This window comes from Lampris incognitus, chromosome 11 (genome assembly GCF_029633865.1).
Source record: "Lampris incognitus isolate fLamInc1 chromosome 11, fLamInc1.hap2, whole genome shotgun sequence".
In the NCBI taxonomy this organism is placed as follows: Eukaryota; Metazoa; Chordata; class Actinopteri; order Lampriformes; family Lampridae; genus Lampris; species Lampris incognitus.
The window spans coordinates 17716497-17723644 of record NC_079221.1 but is presented as its reverse complement, the minus strand read 5'-3'; the positions used below and the strand labels follow the sequence as shown (position 1 = coordinate 17723644).

At 41.4% G+C, this 7148-nt stretch overlaps 1 non-coding gene across 1 annotated transcript; it reads left to right on the top strand.

Moving 5' to 3' along the window:
• Window positions 1–478: 478 nt before the first annotated feature.
• On the top strand, window positions 479–550 carry trnat-cgu (transfer RNA threonine (anticodon CGU)). The gene has a single exon. It is a non-coding gene; the product is annotated as a tRNA-Thr (tRNA).
• Window positions 551–7148: the final 6598 nt, after the last annotated feature.

The following is a 7148-nucleotide window of genomic DNA, read 5'->3' as shown; positions in this document are numbered from 1 at the left end:
AGCGGTGGTCTAGACAGGGAATTCTAAAATATTGGTTTTTGCAAATTTCCTATTTTAACATATAGCCTGCATACAAAAGCTTGGAAAGGGAAGTTGTCAGCATCATACTGTAGTTTTCGGGCTCTTTCCTCATCACTGACCTAAAACAATAAGTTGGAATCTATAAACGCATCATGGCAAATAGAAAAAGTGTATAAGAAATGAGAGAACCAAAGAAACCTTTTTTTTCTGTCAAAAATCATCTTTTTCTGTGTGTTGAAATTCTTTGTGTTGTCTAGTCAAAATATCCACAGTATGGGTGTAGATTTGAAGGAAAAGGTGGTGGGGGACATGTTTTTTTTCACTGCTCACATCACATGATTCACATTGCACAACAACTAATCAGTAAAACCTGATGGGCTTTGGGGTTGACAGGAAACTGATAATGAGATATTCGGATCTTCTAACAAAAATGTTATTTAACCAAGCACAGCATGAGGGCGTGGTGGCCAAGTGGTAAGGCGTTGGTCTCGTAAACCAAAGATCATGGGTTCAATCCCCATCCATGCCTTAAGGGGGACAAGCTTGTGTTTGTTTGTAAAACATATTTAGAGAAATTTCCATCAGGGTTTGTGAGATTAACGTGAATCTTTGAAAGACTGCAACTAAGGTTTGACTAGTTGTGATATAAGCAGACTTGCACATGAGAATTTCCTTTACAGTGTATTAGACTGTGGTTAATCGATGTGGCGTCTGTTTGATCAATGGATCGGTCGGCCTTCTGTCAGTTCCCGCCCAGACTGCTTTGGGTTGCTTCCAACTTTCAATATTTAGGTTTAACTATTCACATCTTCGTTTTCACCTTACAAATTCCGTGATTGTACCTTATGTAAAACAAAGTGGAAACTTTGCTGTCTCCACAAGGCTCTTGCTCGGCTAGCGCAGGGCCAGAAGAAGTAACAATAAATCTCATTTGAAATAAGGAACAACAATCAAGACAGGTCAGAGAGGGATTGAGTGTAAAATGGAAATTTGGCCTCTTGTTATTTCACATTTGCCTGAAGTCTCTCTTCAGCCATTCTCATGGTAGAGATGTTCGCAGCTCATTCAAGACCCTCCTTTGCCCTGTCCCCTCCCCTTCTCTTCCTCCCCCATGACCCTTTTCTCTCTCCTTTTCCTTCCTGACATACGCTTCCTCCTCTTGCACTCACTATTCTTGCAACTCTTCCCTCAGGATGCGCTGCTGTTTGCCGAGGCTTTCACAGGACACTCCATTTATATGAAACAAAGTGCTGATTGTTGTTGAACAATTTAGCAATTAGCACTTCTTGTTCCCCCTGATGACATCAATTTGACAGTCGCTGAGCACATTCCACATTAATGTGGCAAGATGAGAAAATGAAATGAAATTTGAATGTCATGAAGCGTTTTGTGTGCTGTTTTTGCAAAGATGGTGTATTTTGTTTTGTTGTTCATCACAAACACTGAAAATGTGTGATTTGTTAAGTTATGAGGGATTCAGATGGCTGTGTTAATAGTTTTGACAGCGTGAACCTTGGGATGAAGTAATGTGTCAAATCAGTTGAGAAAAACTGTGACAATTTAAACAGGAGAAATTTGAGGATGTCAAAAAACTCCTTTGGGTTTAATGTGTGTACACGACACAGTTTTTGTGGTCTTAAATTGAATGGGGTAAAGAGGAAATGTAAGATTAACTCAAGTGGAGAAATTTGAGAATTATTGGTAATGCTTTACTTGTACTTGAAAAATGAAAGCATGCATTATGGTGCTTAAATTCACTTAATCTCTGCGTCCTCACAGTAATGAAAAGGCGATTATGTTCTCCTACACTTCTTCTTTTGCCATGATACCGGGCATGGTTACTGAGTGGCAATGGACTGGACTCATAGACCAAAAGTTTTAGGTTCAACCCCCATTTGGGCCTTCATAAAGCTCCCACTTCATGTTCAGTAGTTATATAAGCACTTAATACTCCAAAAGACTCTGAATCATATGGGTAAAGAAGTGGTATGTTTTTATTCAGCCCAGATAAGTTAAAGTGTGAAAGTACGACATGAAGACAAATTCTGTCTATCTACTCTCATGAAGAGCTAAGCATAAGGTACCTTTTCCACTGCGATCATGTAACACTGCTTATAGGCAGTGTTACATGACTCACCATGGTAGAGAGAATGAAGCTTACCACTCATTAAACTTTCAACCAAGCAGTAAGTCATTCTTGATGGGTGCCATGAATGTTGTTGAGGTAGCAATATGTGTTTCACAAGCCACAAATCACGAGATCCATCCTTAGCTATGTCTGTAAAATGAAAGCCTTAACTCTCCAGCCGAGCACAAGCTAGGATTTTGATGTGATAGTTGTGGAAAGTAAATTAGCTCTGAAGACATTACACTTAGGGATCCAAGGGACAAAAAACATTTGTGACTGTCATTGTAAGACTGTGTTCTCAATCAATGTTTCATTGCGGACATGTGGACATGTGGCTGCAGGTTTTTTATTGATTTTCCTCCCCTTGGGTGTGCTTATTGGAGAAGTCAGCTGATAGGCTGAGATGAAATCCTGCATACATATGACTTTCAAAGTCAAATTGATGGAGACCGACCATGTAAGATGACGTCTTCTGCAAAAATTTCGATTAAACCTGTAGGTTCAAAATATTAGTCTTTTTCAAGCTATTGTGGGCCTGTTTTAAAGTAGGTAAACAATTAATGAAAAAATCTAGAACATTGTACATTCATTACAACATTGCATAATGATACTGTAGCGATGGCAACAAATTGGCAAGATGCTCAATGAAAAATGATGGCCAAGGTGTTGGTCTCGCAAACCCAAATGGTTTCAATCCATATCCATGCCTTTGCATTTGAAATTTGATGAAGCCATGTTGTTCACTGGCTCTACAAAAGCAATAGTCATGATTGGATCCTAATCCAACCCTTTGCTGGATAACTACCTAATTGCTAGCCCATTCAGACTGGCACTTCCGAAAACACGGAGGCGGTCTGGCCTTGCCTAGCGGTGACTGTGGTGTTTTTAGTGTCGTCGTGTGGAGTGCAGGGAGGTGTGTCAAGGGTGTCTGGCTGGGAGAGCTGGTGTTGGATCGGCTGGGAGAGCCTGGTCTTCTGCATCCAATGGGCCCAAGGACCATGGCCCTGCCTGGAGCTGTGCCCGAAGAGGAAACACCGAGGCCGGTCTGACAGGACGCGGAAGCGGGCAGGCTAAGCTAACTGCTAGCCCATGCAGACTGGCAGTTCCAACAGTCATCCTGGCTGCCGTATGTTCCCTTAGACAGTGTTTTGTTTTTTGGGGTTTTTTTTTTTGCTAATTTGGATGTGCCATGTGTTAGTTTGGATATGTGTGATTTTGTAGTTTTTGGATGTGTTTTTGTCTTTGTGTTGCACTGCTGTGGGCTGGGGAAAATGATATTTCGTTTCATTTCATGAAATAAAACGACAAATAAAGTGTTGCTGATTCCTGCTGTATGAAAGCATGCTTGCTTCTTAACTACCATGTGAATAAGTGGCAGTACTAAGTTTACCACAAGGATCCACTCCACTATCTCCAAAATGTGCACTGTTTACAGACAAGAACATGCAGGTTTTAGTTTCTGCCAGAGAGTTAAGCCATCTTTGATTCAATGTGTAGTAGTAATCAATGATATCAGTTTGGGAAATGTGCTCTGCTATTACTTGAACTATTTCTTAATTTTTCAAAAACAGATTACAAGAGCTGTATCCTCTGAAAACTAAAAAAAAGGTTGATGGTACATACGTTGGTGGCCAGTATTGCTGTCATAAATCAAAACTCTTCCATATCTTCATGGTATTCATGGCATTCATGTGAAAGCAATACGCTACACTTGGTTCACAACAATATTCATACATTCAATACATTCATATACGGTTGAAGCCGTACATTGCCCTGACAGTCAGTCCCACCATATGTAGTTGAAGATATGCTAGTTAGTGAAATTAGCTGTGATAGAATAGAATACTCATCATTTTGTACACATGAAATTTACTCTCTGCATTTAACCCATCCTAGCTGTGTAGCTAGGAGCAGTGGGCAGCACCCAGGGGTCAACTCCAGTTCTTCTTAGTCAGGGGCACAGACAGGAGTATTAAACCTAAGGAAACTCATGCAGACACGGGGAGAACATGCAAACTCCACACAAAAGCGACCTGGGACAGCCTGGGGTTTGAATGCAGGAGCTTCCAGCTGTGAGAAAACAGCGCTGACCACCGTGCCACCCAAGAACCATGCGCACTACCTGTGTTTTTATTACTAGTGACAGTGGTTAATAAAATTCCAAGAATTTTATTCAATCTGCGCTGGTGCTTTTGATGCTGTGTGCAGCAGGAAACATGAGTTTGATTATAATATGCTACAACATTCAAGAAGCATATGATATTCAGTTTTTAATTTTAGCCAACCAGGCTGGGTGCCTTAACTGGTTAGTTCCCCAAATAGTGGACTTTTTGGTTTTCAGAGCTATGCTTTTATGTTTGTGCACTACACAGGTTTGATAGTTTTACATCTCAGTGGGGTAAAGAAAATGAAAAATGGCCAAACCATACTGAGGGCATAAGAATGAATCAGTGGCAGCTGCAAAAAAAAGGAACCAAAGTTTATATAGTTGAAGATAACGATTAGCCACATAACACAGTTTTCTAGGCTGGGCAGAAAATCAACGAATGTGTGTTTATCATACATCAACAGCATGTGGAAATGAAAAAAAGGGCTGGCATTGACCTTTGTGTGGGGAGGGTAAAGGCACAAAGACAGAGCTTTGGAGTATTGGCCCAAACAAAACCAAAACACAAAGCAGCCTAACGATTAATTAGCCTACATAAGTGTTTTCTACTTGATCAAACTGTAAAGTGTGCATGAAATTGCTAAGGTTAGATGTGTGAACATAACAGTCAGATGTTGTCCTAGAAAAGATAGCTGACAAATGCTTTCATATAGCTCACGGGAGTCTGAATTTAAATAATAGTTGCTTGTTTTAAAGTGTGGATTTATTCGTCCTGGCACAGCAGCTGGAACACATCTAGATGAAGTCCAGAGAACATGTTTATTTATGGTGCACGGTTGCATACCACTGATTAACACTTTCATGAGCTAATTTCTTGGTACTCAAACTGCATTTGATTTAGTGTTCATACAGCAGAGTGTTTATAGTTCATACACTGCTGAGCAACAGATTGCACTTCACTTTAAACACTGACAAGAAAATAAATCACAGCCATCGGTTTCCAAGTCTTAACACCTTCTCATGAGGCCACCATACCTTTCAGTGGTTGCTCCTTATTGTCCCCATGCGAATGAGCCTTTAAATTCTCCATATTCATTCATGAATCATTTTAAGAATAATTACCTCAGTAACATGCTACTGCTGGCTTTCATTATTTAAGTATGGAAAAAAATAATAATTACAAGTTTAAGTCTTCGTGTTGTGTAGTAAGAGGAGATTGGAAACTGGTAGTGGACTACAGATGCTTCTGTGTCCTCTGATTTCATCTTCTTGCTCAGTCGATCCCAGGCATGGTGGCCACATATGGATTGGTCTTGTAAACTAAAAATGATGGCTTCAGTCCACTAACATGCCCCCCCCCCAATTTGTATGATCTTGTAACTTTCAGGAAGGCAAACTTAGTCAACCACCATAATGGAATGAAAGCCCTCTCTATGTGTGTGTGGTTGAGGGCAAGGTTTTTCTGATTCTGAAAAATGAAAATGTGCCAACCAGTAAGTATAAGGGGTGTAGGAATTTATCTAAATGGAAACCTCTAGCCATATGGTCTTCATTGGCAAGTTGTGAGGTAATACTAGAAGATGAGTCTTCCATCAACAATATGAATCAAATATGTGCACTAAAAATAAATGGGTGTCCCTTTCGTGCTTAGGCCGTTTGCATTGTTATCGAGTTATTAACCCTCTAAATTTTACAATTTTTTTTAGATTAGATTGAGAGCAGGATAAGCAGATTCATAGGCTAATGCATGGATGGATAGATTGTTTTATTATTTATTTATTTATTATTATTATCATTATTATTGCTGTTATTATTATTATTATTATTATTGTTGTGATTATTATTATTATTATTATTATTTTCATTTTTCCCCCTTTTTCTCCCCAGTTGAATTTTTGGCCAACTACCCCACTCTTCCGAGCCGTCCCCCTATCTCTGCTCCACCCCCTCTGCTGAGCCGGGGAGAGTTGCAGACTACCACATGCCTCCTCCAATACATGTGGAGTCGCCAGCCGATTCGCCAGGGAAATTCAGCGCACGAGAGAATCATGCTTTTCCCACCAGTCCCCCCTCCCCCCTGAACAAGCGCCCCGACCGACCAGAGGAGGCGCTAGTGCAGCGACCAGGACACATACCCACATCTGGCTTCCCACCCGCAGACACGTCCAATTGTGTTTGTAGGGACGCCCGACCAAGCCGGAGGTAACAGTGGGATTCGAACCGGGGACCCCCAACCTATTTCAGTGAAATGGCAAGACACTATCAAACAGAAATAAAGATATTTCCTCTAGAAATAAATTTAAGAAAAAAAATCTTGAAGTTGCAGTTAAGAGCAGACACTGTATACTTTAACACCCTCTTACAAAGAAGGCAACTAAGTTCGCTCCCCTCTCCCCCGACGAGGTTCTAAACCTCATCACATCCAGTCGCTACTCCACATGCTCCCTTGACCCGGTTCCCTCCCCTCTTCTTCAGTCTATAGCACATGAACTCCTTCCTTATCTAACCCACCTCGTCGACACCTCCCTCCAGGCAGGATGCTTTCCATCTGCCTTCAAGACTGCTAGAGTCACCCCCCTTCTCAAGAAACCATCACTTAACCCCTCTGATGTCAAAAACTACAGACCAGTTTCCCTTCTACCCTTTCTATCCAAAACTTTCGAACGTGCTGTCTTTAACCAACTTTCTTTGTACCTCCACCAGAACAACCTCCTGGACCCCAACCAGTCTGGGTTCAGGGTGGGTCACTCAACAGAGATGGCCCTCCTTGCAGTGACAGAATCGCTGCACTCTGCGAGAGCAAGTTCTCTCTCCTCTGTCCTGATACTCCTGGACCTGTCAGCTGCGTTTGACACAGTGAACCACCAGATCCTCCTCTCTACCCTCGAGGGG